The following is a 14,844-nucleotide window of genomic DNA, read 5'->3' on the forward strand; positions in this document are numbered from 1 at the left end:
GTGAGTCGCGGCCGCACCTTCCCTTTAACTACTGCCCCACAAGTGGAGGTTGGCCGGGTTCGCGACCCAACTTCTGAGTGCTGCAGTGGAAGCTGAGACTGAATTCATGCAAGCTCAGCTTGTTGCCACGTAAGTACAATCTGCTCCCATCATGGCTGCGGTTACCAGTGTTGAAAGGGGCTTGCAGAGTGTCACAGCAGTCCAGCAATCTGCCATCCAACAGATTACTAGGATTGTTGAGGGGCCGCCCTGGGGGAGTGGCAGTGGCTCTGTGGAGCACAAATCTGCTGTCCTCTCTCAGGATGACAGCCTTTGTCCTCCCACCCCTGCCACTCTGTCAGTGCCCTTGCATTTGCCCGTCAGCCAGCCAGCCCAGACTGCTGCCACCCATGCCGAGATGGTGCAGTCTAAAGCCAGACCTACTAGGCCCAAGAGCTGCTCGAGGTCATCCTCCAAGGCCATCTGCAGTTTCCCCCACTGAAAGTCAGCAAGCAGCCTTCCACCAGCCACTGGGGTAGCACTGCGTAGGAGCACTAGGAAAGGCAAAGGCACATGGAAGACTGGCACTAAGGGAATGCACAAGGGTAATTAGTTGACTTTGGGATGCAATATTGGATGGTTTGATTTATAAATTTGGTTTGGAGTGTTTGTTTTGTGATGGCTTTTATTGTAGGATTGTGGCCAAGAGGACGCTGTGATGGTCAGTAACAGAGGGAGGTAAGGTGTGGGACTGTTGGTGATTGGGGAATTAGGGTTGTGTTCATTGATACCGCAGCAAAATGAGTAGATCATGGACAGCCCGGTGTGGTGGTAGACTTAGTGGTAGACTTGGTTTCGGTCTCGCTGGTGGTCTCGGTCTCAGTGGTGGAATCATCCTTGCAAATCTTTTTTGCACCTTCTCAAGTGCCTCTATATCCCTTTTAAAATAGACCAAAAATCTACACTGTGTGGTCTAACCAAGGATCTATACAAGTTTAACATAATTTGTAAGTTACAGTAAATGTGACTCTGTAGTAGCCGTGCATATGCGCAAAGCGCAAAGTGACATAAAAATCACAACCGCAGTTTTCCGAACGTTGTTTAATTTGTCTTGCAATATACAGGGGATGAACCCACCCACTTCTAATGGGAATAGTTCAGTAATATGACAAACTGCCTGGTTAACCTTTTGCTGCCTGTTTACAACTGCATGACTTGACATGAATCGCATTGAAACAAACCATCGTGTCACTTGCATGCCATGTCATGTCGTGTCGTGTCATGTGAAAATGCTGCAACGTACGTTCTTGGTGTTCTTCATTCTCAAACAAAATAAGGTTTGTCAAACACTTCACTCCAGCCCTGCTGGCGGAGGTTTCGGCCATCACAGATCTACTCTCTGGACTTCTCTTCTTGATCCCAGCTGCACCTCACTAAAAGCCTCTTCAAAATCTACCTCTTTGATCTCCCTAACCTTTGTACAGTTTCTGCTCAGGCATTTGATTGCTGCTTTTTGAACGTTCTGCTGTATCAAAATCTTGACAAAATGTAAGTTGTTGCCGAAGATCGTTTAAGTTGCCTAAACCACAGAGATAAGAATGATCGCGCTTTAGTTCAGACCTCTACATCACTCACTGGAGAACAATAAACAATGAGTTAAGAAAGTGCATAATTCAGAGAGACGCCTCTGCATTTCAATCATCTCATTATGTAATTAAATCACCAACAAAAGCTCTACGGGGAAAGATGTCTTCTGGCCATTTTTGGTAGCAAAATCATAAATAGGTTCTTTATACTCACATTTGTGATTTGCTACAAATAATGATGGAAGACACTGTTCCAAAATACACTTGTTCCAATTCAGTAGTGCAAAGTGTAACTCCTGCAGGATTGTTTTGGTAACAGTGAACAGCCTGAAGGCAAATGCCAACAAGAGACATACTGCTGAAAATATAGCAAAGGTTTGCTCAATTACAAAAGCAGACACAAACTTCAACCTTTTGGTTTTTCTGCCAGACCTCAATAGACAAGACCGAGTAAAAATGAACTGTTTTCCCATTTACAAACAAAAAGTCGCCTGAAAGATCACAGTGCTCCAAACTACACAGGACCCCTTCATTTTATGGGGGTTCTACTATGAATATGGACAGAGGGTGAAATTCTTAAAATCCACCATTTTATACAGGGCTTTTACTGCACTGCCAAAACAATGGTGACAGAAGAAATATAATTTGTGCGAAGGCACCAAAGGTTCTTGAATGTATAGTTCACGGTCTGTGCTGTTAAGCATACAGTGAGGATATATGCGCCTTAAAAAATAAACAGTGTTGATCGCATTGGGCAACTCCTAGATGGTTGCAGGACAGCAAAGAGGCATAAATAAATCAAAGGCACCACAGGAGGGGGCAGGGTGACAGAGAGACGGAGAGACTGAAGAATGATAATGGAAGAGATAGAACAGCAGGGATAAGAAAATCTGCCATCTGAACTTGTGTAATATGTGCTACTTTATGTAGGAGACTCGTTCCATGATAAAACAGTTGCACCTATATTAAAGAACTTGGGAACCAGAAAATGACTTTTGTATTAAAATCATGATTATATAAACAGGCAGCAATGTATAAAGTTTCATCGTAAAGTTACTTAACAAATAATTCACAAGACTTCCTCTCCTTTGATTTAATGAACAGATACATTCAAAACACTTTTTTTTGGGGGGGGGGAAAGGAAATTAACTGGACAGCCTTTCTGAGGTGTCTCAAATCTGTGAAGTATTTAAATAACCTTTACAATATATATAGGAATTTCTTAGAAAAAGGTCTTAAAGATGTTTTCATATTGGTCCCCTTTTGTTCTAGTAACAGCTGTCTATTTTGTCTATGTAGCTGTTTGTTTTGTAGATGATGTCCGCAGTATAAGGGTAACCCTGGGGGGAATGTCTATTAAGGAATCCAGGGTCAAATACCCTCTTGTAAAAAAAAAACTGGATGCCGACACTTCCACAGAATCTTTTCAGGATGCTTTTTTTTGCCAGAGGATAGGCGTATGATCGTTCCAATATAACTGCTGATGGACAAGATACTCCTAGGTTAATCACTTCATTTGTCAAGACATCAAAGGCAGAACAAAACCAGTTACGGCACTGGCAAGACCAACCGCTGATGAATGCACCCTGTTCAACACTTAACACATTTAGAAAGTAGATGATCACTTGTAACTGTACACTTCTGGGTCAATGGCCATTACAGCTGTCAGAATCATATGCACCCTACAACATACATTTATATATTTTTTTGGTTTTCATTTTGTCTGATTATCTCTCCCCTTAATTCCCTGAAAAATTAAGGACAAAATGCATTCCTGGCAGAATAAAGGGAAAAAACCCAAAGTGATATAAAACAGGTTACTCCTGCACAATTCTTTACAGCTGGCAATGTGGCACTGGCACTGGCACAGGCCTGTCGAGTTAATGATGGAACAAAAACTGACCCACTGATTGTTTCAAATGTTATTTATTTCAAATGTTATTTATTTCAAAAGTTATTTATCTCAAATGTCATTGGGTTCATTGGTTACTGCTAACTATCTTAAAAGAAAAACAGTTAGCAGTAAAAGCAAGCCATGCCTTGCCCACACAGGAAAGCCCCTGGAATACCAGGACAGGTCTAAAGGGGCAGAAACCCAGAACAGTTCCCAAGGCGCATGGGCCGGGAAAATAGGTATTAAGCTTGCATTGCGCTATGATGTTATCACGTCACAGCTGTTCGCTCGCTCTCCTTCCCTTCTTGAACCCAAGCTCCAGAAGACCACATTTGCACTTTGGTCTGTGATTTAAAGTTCAGGTGTTAAGTGGGCAGGTCCTGGGGAGTTGGAGCTCCCCTGAGACTCCAGTGCGATGCCATCTGAGATCGCTAGTGTTATTCGTCATTTACATACCAACTGCAGTGTCACTATTGTTGATGTGTGCATGCACCCTTAAAAGAATATCCTGCATCACAAATCTTCTGGACTTCTTTGAGCACAAATAAGGTGCATACTGTACTGGAGCTCCCTATTTAGACGTTCAGAAAGTCTTAGATGATACACCATATGAAAGACTTATAATAAAACACTGAGGGGGAAATTTTCTGGGGGGTCAGCGGGCAGGATCGGTGGTGGGTTGGGTGGCAAAGTGTTTTTTTAGACAGCTAGTCGGGACCCCGCTCTCAAACCGCCGCCAAGCACCTTCACCAAATGTCAAGTCTGTCAACGCTGAGCAGACTCGACAGGCAGCAGCAGGGGAGGCAATTCAGGTCATTATGACCTTGTTAACAGAGGATTAACAATTTTGAGCTCACCTTTAGAATTTACCAGCTCACCAATGGGGTCCACACTGCTCCCCGGGGATCACGTCTGTTAAGCTGGGTGGGAATTGAATGGCCATGGTATCATTTCATTACTTGACAGCTTGAAATATGCTATAGAAGCTCCCATCTCACAGCTGTTCACTTTCCAAGCTCAGAAGCTGTTGCTTACTGCATTTGGAAGACAGATTGAGCTTTATGCAGGTTGCAAGTGTTTGGAGTAATCTTTCTATCCACTGACACCTCCTTGGAGCAACCCCTCTCACCATTGACAGATCGCTTCTGTCATCTCAAGTTCACCTGCCATCTATTCCATCAGCAACGGTGCCCTTGAAAAAATCTCACTTTGCTCTTCAGAATCCCAACACGATCAGCCCCAACACCAGCATCACTGGGCACACCAGCAGCACCAACAACCACTCCAACCTTCTCCGCAATCACCTGATGCTGCACAGGACACAGGGCATCAGCACCCAAGTGTTGTGTATGTGCCTTTAAGAGAAGAACTGATTCTATACTGCAGTACCGGCAGTGACCACCCCTGTATATAAAGCCATAGCAGGCCTCTGTATTTCAGTCTTAAGTTACCCTCTGTTCAAGTAAATACCTGCTTTATTGTTCTCCTGCAGTCCGTGTATTATTTATACTCGGACACTACACTGGCGACGGGCAGGTTTGAACTCACCTGCAGTACTGCATCACCTCACGGGGATCTTTTCCCTGAAGAGAAGCTTCTTGGAGGTCGAAGTCAGAACGGCGGGCGTCGACTGCGGGCAACCGTCCAGGGATCCATCAGAGAGTTGCAGGGGAGGCTGTGGAAAGCTGGGCCTGGCTCCCCAGTCGAGGTGTTCCAGCAAGTCATGCTCGTAGCAGGTAGTGCGCTAACCCTTCCGGACAGCGGCGGGCTCGATCGAGCGGCTCTGCAAATGGGCCGTGCAGCGTTGTCGGGAGGAAGAGAGGGTGGAGCGCACAGGGCGCGGTCGGTGCTCAAGAACAGGGCAGCGTGGAGAGGATAGAACGCGGGGAAGGAAAAGTGATACGCGCCGAAGCCGCGGGTCGCCGCCATTATCCTGTAGAACGCTAGGAGCAGCGTGGCAGCAAGGGGAAGAAGGAAAAGCGCGGGAGGCGCCATTTTATTACATTGGGGAAGAAGGAAAAGCGCGGGAGGCGCCATTTTATTCCATTGGGGAAGAAGAAAAAGCGCGGGAGGCGCCATTTTAAATCACTCAAGATGCCGAAGAGTGGCAGTATCACTGCTTTCGACAATGAGGTAGAAGACTGGACCATGTATGTGGAAAGAATTGAAGTGTACTGCAAGGCAAATGAGGTGGCCGATGGAAAGAAGGCGTCGGTATTATTAAATTTGATGGGCGCGAGAACGTACGGCCTATTGCGGAATTTAATTACCCCAGCTAAACCAATGGAGAAAAGTTTTGAAGAGATTGTTAATATCTTACAGGAACACCTAAACCCTACACCGCTGCTGATAGCAGAAAGGTTCAAGTTCCATAAAAGAAACCAGCACAAAGATGAGAGCAACGCTGACTATCTTACGGAACTACGCAAGTTATCGAAGCACTGCCAGTTCGGAGCAGGACTGGCAGACACCTTACGGGATAAGTTTGTCTGCGGGCTCCAGAGTGAAGGAACCCAGAAACGACTACTTTCGGAAAAGGACCTGACGCTAGAACAGGCTTTCAGCGTGGCAGTATCCTACGAAGCAGCAGCACGGGGAGCTGCGGAAATACAACAGAAACCACAGGAATACAGCGCTAACGAAATGGCGTATGGAGCAGAAAAGTGCTATCGCTGTGGCAGAACAACCCATGATCAGAAGGACTGCTGGGTTAAGGACAAAGTATGCAGGCAATGTGGGAAAATGGGACACATAGCAAGAGTCTGCAGGTCGGGAAAGAAAATCAACACTACAAGAACTACTAAGGAAAAGTACAAGAAAGTAAAGAAATTGACAGACAGTAGTTCGGAAGATCAGGAGAGTGATAAGGACTCCGGGAGCAGGAGACTAAGTTGTCTAAAGTTACACAACGTGATCGCAAAGGAGGATCACCGAACCATTTGGGTCACCCTCATGATAGCAGGGTCCCCAGTAAAGATGGAATTGGACACAGGATCAGCCCTGTCATGAATCAACGAGACTATGAGCGGCTATTCTCACACATACCCTTGAAGGACACGTCTATTGTATTGAAGACATACACGGGGCAAAAAGTCTACCCCAGAGGAAAAATAAGGGTGCCAGTTGAATACAACGGCAAGGAAACGCAGAAACTGTATCTATATACAGTATACTACCAGATGGAGGACCACCATTATTGGGACGTGAATGGATCCGAAAAATACAATTGGATTGGCATTCCATTCAGGTGCTAACTGTGACTGACAAAAAGGATGATGACGTCACACCTGGGCGACTGTCAAAAATTCTAACTGACGCGAAAGAGGTGTTCCAACAAGGACTTGGGACTCTAAAAGGAGTAACGGCAATGATAAAAATCGAAGATAACACAAACCCAAAATTCTTTAAGGCCAGACCGGTACCTTATGCGATCCGCCCAACCGTTGAAGCAGAGCTGGAGAGTCTGGAGCGTTCGGGTGTGCTGTCCAAGGTGGACTGGAGCGAGTGGGCCACACCCATCGTTCCTGTAATGAAGAAATCATTGAGCAGCACGCCTGGGGAACCGAAGTAGGTTCGCATCTGTGGGGACTTCAAGGTAACTGTGAACCCAGTCCTGCACACAGTACAATATCCACTTCCACGGATAGAAGATATTTTCGCCTCACTATCTGGAGGGAAACGCTTTACAAAGATTGATCTGGCCCAAGAATATCTACAAATGGAGGTGGAAGAAGCGTCTAGGAAATACCTCACGATAAACACTCACAAAGGCCTTTACCAGTACAATCGACTGGTATTCGGGGTAGCATCAGCCCCGGCTATTTGGCAGAGGGCGATGGAACAAGTCCTGCAAGGGATCCCGGGGACCCAGTGTTATTTGGACGACATCCTGGTTACGGGCAAAAATGACAGTGAACACCTTGCCAACCTGGAGCAGGTGCTCACGAGATTACAGGGATATGGGCTACGAGCCAACCGCCCCAAATGCGAGTTCTTCAGGAGACAAATCTTGTATTGTGGCCACATGATTGATGAGGAAGGGTTGCATAAGTCGCCGGACAAGATTGAGGCTGTAGTCAAGGCTCCAGCACCGGAAAATGTGTCACAACTGAGGTCGTTCCTCGGGTTGGTGAACTACTACCATAAGTTCTTGCCGAATTTATCCACAATTCTGCACCCACTGAACGCCCTACTGCAAACTGGAGTAACATGGAAATGGAGTGATGAGTGTAAGCGTGCCTTTCAGAAATGTAAATGCCTAATCACTTCAAAAGAAGTATTGGCCCACTACAATCCAACACTACCGATTCGGTTAGCATGTGATGCATCTCCCTACGGCATTGGCGCGGTGCTGTCACACAAATTCCCTGACGGTTCAGAGAGGCCAATAGCCCTTGCGTCACGCTCGTTAACCTCAGCCGAGATTGACAGGGAGGCCCTCAGTCTGGTGTGGGGGGTGAAGAAGTTCAATCACTATCTGCACGGGCAGAAATTCACCCTACTGACTGATCATCAGCCCCTGGTCTCCATTTTTAACCCAAAGAAGGGCGTTCCGGTGATGACAGCGCAACGGCTGCAAAGATGGTCACTTTTTCTAGGGGCACATCAGTATGACATAGAGTACAAGGGTACGAAACAGCATGGAAATGCTGATGGGCTATCGCGCCTACCATTGCCTACGGTAGAGGAAGCACCTGCAGTGGACCCTGTTGAGATATTCCATGCGACCATAGTCGAATGTCTACCTGTTACAAACTCAAGTATAGAGAAGGAAACCCGAAATGACCCAACACTCTCTCGGGTCTATGATTTGACGGTGAAGGGATGGCCAGCACATGGCGACTCACTGTTGCCAGCATTCTCGCCAAGGAGAGAACAGCTGTCAGTGTGCCGGGGGACCTTGATGTGTGGATCCCGAGTGGTAATTCCACCCAAGTTGAGAGATAGAGTGCTCAATGAGCTTCATGAGGGTCATCTGGGAGGGGTAAAAATGAAAAGCCTAGCCAGGGCGTTTGTGTGGTGGCCGGGAATCGATAAAGAAATCGAGGATATGACCAAGAGATGCACAGGATGCCAGAAGGTCCAAAACGCTCCACCACAGGCCCCGCTACATCCATGGGAGTGGCCCTCATCTCCATGGCAACGGGTACACATTGATTTTGCTGGTCCATTTATGGACTCAATGTTCCTAATCGCTGTGGACGCCCATTCGAAATGGCCTGAGGTCATCAAAATGTCCTCCACCACCACGGAGAAAACTATTGCAGTCCTACGGATCATCTTCGTCAGGAATGGCTTGCCAGAACAGATTTGCTCCGACAATGGGCCACAGTTTGTGTCAGAGGATTTCCGGAGGTTTCTGAGGAATAATGGGGTGAAGCATTACACATCTGCCCAATATCATCCAGCCACAAATGGATTGGCTGAGAGGTTTGTTCAGACCTTTAAAAAGGCCATAAAGGCAATGCATAATGACGACATACCACTACAACACAAGGTGGATAATTTCTTGTTTGCTTACCGGAATGCGACACATGCAGTCACCAACCAAGCTCCAGCCATAATGTTCTTCAACCGAAGGCTAAGATGTCGCCTGGATTTGCTCAAACCAAACATAAGACGAGATGTTGAGGATAAGCAATTCCAGCACATAAATGAGAAGCCAACCAGGAGCTTCAAGATAGGGCAACCAGTCTTGGCCTGCGACTACCGAACAGAAAAATGGCAGCCAGAAACGATATGCACACAGCAGGGACCACTAATGTACACAGTGGACGTTGGAGAGAGCATCGTGAGACGCCATGCTGACCAGATTCTAGAGTCACAGGAACAAGCCAAACCCATACCACGAGCAGGTGCACCTGGTAATCAACCCAAAGTACAGATTGCGTCTACCTCAGAAGCAGTGGTATTGGAAGCTGACGAGAACCAACCAATGACAATGAGCCAGAATCAACTCCGCCGCAAGAACAGGATACTCGAGAAAGGCGCTATCAAGTCAGGATCAGGAAGCCTCCTCAAAGACTGAACTTATAAATGATTATTTCAGTTGATGTATATAGTACAGAGAAAATTGTAATTGTAATTAGTTATTATTTAGTTGTTAAATGAATGTTATGTACTGTTTATCTAAAAGGGGAGGAATTGTTGTGTATGTGCCTTTAAGAGAAGAACTGATTCTATACTGCAGTACCGGCAGTGACCACCCCTGTATATAAAGCCATAGCAGGCTTCTGTATTTCAGTCTTAAGTTACCCTCTGTTCAGGACGGCCGGTTAGCTCAGTTGGTTAGAGCGTGGTGCTACTAATGCCGAGGTCGCGGGTTCGGTCCCCGTATGGGCCATTTGATTTTAAATAAAAGAGTACCCTCTGTTCAGCTGCAAGCACGAGCAGAGGGAGCAGCCAGACTTTGGAGAGTGGATTAAAGTGGTGGTCCCCTGACCAGGAAGAGGAGGAGAACGTTGGACCGCCACCACCACCAACTCCACCATCATTACATCAACTGAGGTGCCTGGAGAGAGAGGACAGAGGAGGAGAAGGAGAAAGGAGGCCTACATCAACACCAACCAGGGGAGAGGCCTTTTCTATCACTGCCTCCCCAAATTGGCCTCCACTTCAGGAGAGGGAGAGAGGGGAGAGAAACCAACTGCTTGAAAGGAGGGAAGAAAACTTCATCCGGAACATCTACAGGTGGGTGTTATTTGGGGCACTCTCCCAAGACTTTGTATTTTAGGTGGGGGGAGAAAAGAAGAAGCAAGGCCGGATCATCAAGGGGTGTAGTGTGTGTGTGTGTGTCTCTTGTTAAAAGCTAGGCCACACACACCACTAATTAGCATCCCTTCTATTGCCTGCCCTGGGAGAGCTTGGAGCTGCCCAAGGTGACGTCCTTAATTTAATTTAATTACATCGTTAAGACCTGTTGCAGGACTGAGCCTGGGCTTCTCCAGCTTTTCCAGGTGAAGACGTCTTCTCCCCCTGCCAGAGGACCACCACCACCAAAGACTTTTTCCATCGGAGAGTGCAACCCTGCCAACACCCACCCACCATCCTGAGTGGCAACACTGCCCTTTGCGGCCTCCCTCCTTCCCACCCCCCCACCTCTCTCTCTCTCTTTGTCTCTCTCTGCCTGTCTTTCTAAGGCACCTTAGTTTCATCTATTTTATTAATTGCCAATTGAGCAGAGGGGAGAGGGCCCCTCTCCCAATTTAAATCAATAAGGAGGTGTGTCCTCATTTTAATCAGCTCCCTCTGCTCAATAGAGGACAAAAAAATATATATATACACCGAGACCATTAACACCTTCAGGCCTGTGACTTGGGGTGAGTGTAGCCCTTAAAAAAAAGCACCCCAGAATGGCGACTGCGTCTTCGCCGGTGGCGGGGCCAGCCGGGACCTATGCGAGAGTGGTAGCCACAGCCACAGCTGCTCCCGCTGTTCCTGCTGCCCCGTCACCTTTTCGATTAATAACAAAAAAGCTTGGGGTGAAGAGCTACACTCACCCCACTATGACCATCGAGGCCTGCGTCAAGGCCATGGCTGGGGTTGTCGGCCCCTCAGCCATCGTCGCGGCCTCGAAAATGTATGGGAAGGCTGTGTTCTTCCTGGGGTCGGAGCGGGCGGTGTCCCTGGCTGTCGCCAAGGGGCTCACCGTGGGCGGGACCTTCCTGCCGGTGGATCCACTCGAGGCCACCGCGCAGAGGATCATTATTTCCAACGTCCCGCCCTATGTTCCTGGTGAGCTCCTCCTTCCCCATTTGCGACAACTTGGGGAGGTGAGGTCGGGGATCACACCCATCCCGCTCGGCTTCCGGGAGGCCAGCCTTCGCCACGTCTTCTCCTTCCGGCGCCAGCTGTTTATCCAGCTGGCGCGGGAGGAGGACACTGACGGGGCGTTCGTCGTCCTCCACGAGGGGACCGCCTACCGCGCCTTTTGGACGTCGGACGGTGTGAGGTGCCATGCCTGCAGGGAGGTGGGGCACATCAGGAGGAACTGCCCTGCCTCCAAGGCCGCCGGATCATCTCGTGCGGCCGAGGCTGGCACCGCCGCCCTTCCCCCCGGATCTGCCCGCGCGTCAAGTACGTCTGATGCGCGGTTGACGTCGGGGGCCGATGCCACCAAGGCCTCCGGCGGGGGGGAGGGAGCGTGTCCGGCCGGAAAGAAGGCGCGGGGAAAAAAGAAGCACCTTAGGGCGGGTCCCCCCGTGGATGGCGAGCCCTTGCCCCTTGAGCCCCTTACACCCGCGCTCCTCGCGGAGTTGATCAGGGCAGATGTGAGCGGGAGGGGCCTCGTGCCCGAGCCTGTGGCCGCAACCACCGCAACGGTAATGCCAATACCTGCGGCCGGGCTCGGGCCCGAGGAACCCGACAAACCTGCTCTGCCGGAGGGAGTCGAGGAGGAGGCCTTTGCAGACATGGAGGTCTCCCTCGCTCCCTCCGTGCTAAAAAGAAGGCGCGACCCCCTGGATGAGGAGGAGGACCGGGAGGAGGAAGGTCCCTCCGAGCAGGGGGAGTCGTCGCCCGCCGCGGGTACTGCGCCGCCCCCCCCCCCCCCTAGCGCTGTCGTCATCACCAGCGATCGGCAGGGGTCGCCTGTCCCTCGGGAGGCTGAGGCAGATGTGTCTGTCCAGCACGTGCCTCCCGGGGATGGGGATGAGACCCTGCCCGTGGGGGGGGTTGCGGAACAACCCGCGGCAGTAATTGAAATTGACCTTTTATCGGTGCCGTTACCCCTCGCCGGGTCGGGCTGCCTGGGGGCTGGGTCAGGCGAGCTCGAGGATAATGAGCTCGCCCAATGCGACCCGGACGTCTCCCAGGGGATGCTCGTCCTGGTAGAGCTTTTAATTCAAAACCCCCCGTCCGCTGGGTCGGAGGTTGGTGGCGGGGAGGAGGATGGCCCCCTGGCTGCGTCTCTGGTGCCGGACGTACTGGAGGAGCTGGAAATTGTTCTCTCCCCGGTTTCTCCGGTCGTTCCGGCGTCTGAGGCGGAGGGGAGCTCTGAACCGCCGCCGTCTTCTGGCCCGGCACCCCTAGAGGAGCCCAGGGAGAAATCCTCTGCCGCCGATCCTGGGGGTGGGATCCGGGCGGAGGCGGGGCTGGCTGGCGCGGCCGAGTCGTTCGCTTCGCACTGCGCGGCGGACGGGTCGGCCGCTGGTGACGACCCCCTGGAGGAGGATGGGGACTCGGTGATGGGCACGGAGGACGATTCGGACTCCAGCGCCGACGTGGCGATGGATGACCTCGTGCCCCTTGCCGAGTCTCCCCTCATTTCCGTAAGGGAACTCTGGGATTTTATGGCCACGTGCCTGGGTCAGCGCAATAAGGTCCGGCTGGCCCTCGACAGGTGGTCGGAGCTGGCGCTGCTCATCGATTCCGTCCGCGCCGCCGTTAAGATCATGGGCGCGGACGAGGGTGTGAACCCGCTCGAGCTGCGTCGGCTCACAACGTTTCTCACTGGGCTGCTGAGGAAGTGGCGGCTGACCAGTGGCTGCGCTTCCTCCCCCCGTTAGGTGTAGGTAGAGGTTGCACTATGCTTCTGACATGAAGATAACCATAGCCAGCCTCAACATCAACGGCAGCAGGGAGGCGCGCCGCAGATTCAATAACTTCTCGGTCCTTCGGGACGGGAAGTATGCGGTGTGCTTCCTGCAAGAAACCCACACCGTTCCGGGAGACGAAGCCACGTGGCTCCTGGAGTGGCAAGGAGGGGTCAGCATGAGTCACCTCTCCAACAATTCCAGCAGGGTGGCTATCTTGCTGGCCCCGCATTTTCAGCCGGAGATCTTGGGGGTCAAGGAGCACGTGCCGGGCCGCTTGCTCCAGGTCACTGTTCGCCTGGGGGGCGTGCCGCTCCATCTAGTGAGCGTGTACGCCCCTCAGACCAGTGCGCAGCAAGTGCGCTTCTTCGAAGAAGTGTCCGCTCTCTTGGGCTCCATCGACGTGGGCGAGTGCGTCATCCTCGGGGGGGACTTTAACTGCACCCTCGAGGCGAGGGACCGTTCGGGTCCCCCGCGAAGCCCGGCGGCGATGGAGAAGTTGAGGGACCTGGTTGGGTCCTTCGACTTGGTGGACGTCTGGCGAAATCTCCACCCCGACTCCAGCGCCTTCACTAGCGTGAGGTCTGGGGGAGGAAGGTCCAGAATCGACCGCCTCTACATTTCCCGGGCGTACGTCTCCTGCATTCCGGCAGCTTCCATGCGGCCGGTGCCGTGCACGGACCACCACCTGGTGTGGGCGGAGCTCGCTCCGCTGCACGCGCGGGGGGGGGGGGGGGGTCCGTGTACTGGCATTTTAACAACCTGCTGCTGGAGGACGCACGGTTCCGGGATTCGTTTCGTCGATTCTGGGCCGACTGGAGAAGGAAGCAGGGGGGCTTCCCCTCCTTGAGGCTATGGTGGGATGTGGGCAAGGCTCACATCCGTCTCTTCTGTCAGGAGTACGCGAAGGGGTTGACCAAGAGGCGGGAGGCCCGGGTCGGGCGGTTGGAGAAGGAGGTGCTCGACCTGGAGTCCCGTCTCGGTCAGGTCGTCGAGGACCCGGCCCTGCGGAAGGTGTACGAAGAGAAGGGCGCGCTGAAGGACCTGCAGCTCGTCGGGTCCCGAGGCGCGTACGTGAGGTCGCGGATCCAGCTCCTGCGGGACCTGGACCGCGGCTCCCCCTTCTTCTACTCGCTGGAAAAAAGACGGGGGGTCCGTAAGCAGCTCTTGGGGCTGCTGGCCGACGACGGATCTCTGGTCTCGGATCCGGAGGGAATCAGCGCGGAGACCCGCGCCTATTACGGGGCTCTGTTCTCGCCGGATCCGTCCAGCGAGGATGCGCGCAGAGTTTTGTGGGAGGACCTGACGAAGGTTGGCCCGGAGGGCGCCGAAAAATTGGACGCTCTGCTAAGTCTGGCGGAGCTGACCGGCGCCCTCCGCCAGCTCTCTAGGGGAAAGTCCCCGGGGCTGGACGGGCTGACCGTGGAGTTCCACAGGGCGTTCTGGGACGTCTTGGGGGGCGACTACGCGCGGGTCCTGGGGGAAGGTTTGGCGACCGGGGAGATGCCCCTCTCTTGGCGCAGGGCGGTCATTGTCCTGCTGCCTAAGAAGGGCGATCTCCGCCTCCTTAAGAACTGGCGCCCGGTCTCCCTCCTCAGCACGGACTATAAAATCTTTGCCAGGGCCATGTCTGCTCGCCTTGGCACCGTGCTGGCCCACATGATCCACCCCGACCAGTCCTACATGGTCCCGGGCCGGACCATCCACGATAACATCCATCTGGTCCGGGACCTGGTCCACCACTCCCAGAGGGCTGGTCTGTCGGTCGCCTTCCTTTCCCTGGATCAGGAGAAGGCGTTCGACAGGGTGGATCACGAGTATCTCTTCGGGACTCTGCGCGCATTCGGGTTCG

At 51.7% G+C, this 14,844-nt stretch overlaps 1 protein-coding gene and 1 non-coding gene across 2 annotated transcripts in view; one reads left to right on the forward strand and one right to left on the reverse strand.

The window, feature by feature from the left end:
- LOC147110530 (uncharacterized) overlaps positions 1-14,844 on the reverse strand; it is a 543,691-nt gene that overhangs the window by 158,510 nt on the left and 370,337 nt on the right. The gene's annotated exons all lie outside the window — the stretch shown is intronic.
- Positions 9,729-9,802, forward strand: trnas-acu (transfer RNA serine (anticodon ACU)). The gene has a single exon. It is a non-coding gene; the product is annotated as a tRNA-Ser (tRNA).

This window comes from Somniosus microcephalus, chromosome 11, assembly GCF_052327205.1.
Source record: "Somniosus microcephalus isolate GS21.2 chromosome 11, FLI_Smic_1.0, whole genome shotgun sequence".
Taxonomy (NCBI): Eukaryota; Metazoa; Chordata; class Chondrichthyes; order Squaliformes; family Somniosidae; genus Somniosus; species Somniosus microcephalus.